Here is a 343-nt window from a genome sequence, read left to right as displayed (position 1 = left end):
GAATCTTGTGTTCATGGTCATATTTCAGTATAATTCTATCAATAAAAAACATTTCAGTAAATTCGTTTCAATTAAAGAACTTCTCAGTAAGCGTATTTATGTTGATATAGATGATATCATTAGTATGATATTCGGTTTCCAAATTTGGATAAATTGCAAACACTCATAGACATTATACAACTGATGCTATGAAATCTGAGAATTACAAAAGAATAATTTGATGTTAATATGAAGCACAAAGCACGAAAAATATATCTTTCTAAAACAAGGAAAAGGCTCTGGTTAATCAATTAGTTTATATTCGCTCTAAGATGATTAACCTTTGTAGAACAGTAACACATGA

The 343-nt window shown here is 28.0% G+C and overlaps 1 protein-coding gene across 1 annotated transcript in view; it reads left to right on the top strand.

The window, feature by feature from the left end:
* LOC119586069 overlaps positions 1–343 on the top strand; it is a 3,709-nt gene that overhangs the window by 2,688 nt on the left and 678 nt on the right. The window lies entirely within an intron of this gene.

Source organism: Penaeus monodon, chromosome 20 (assembly GCF_015228065.2).
Source record: "Penaeus monodon isolate SGIC_2016 chromosome 20, NSTDA_Pmon_1, whole genome shotgun sequence".
NCBI classification, from domain to species: domain Eukaryota; kingdom Metazoa; phylum Arthropoda; class Malacostraca; order Decapoda; family Penaeidae; genus Penaeus; species Penaeus monodon.
This window is presented reverse-complemented; position numbering and strand designations above follow the sequence as displayed.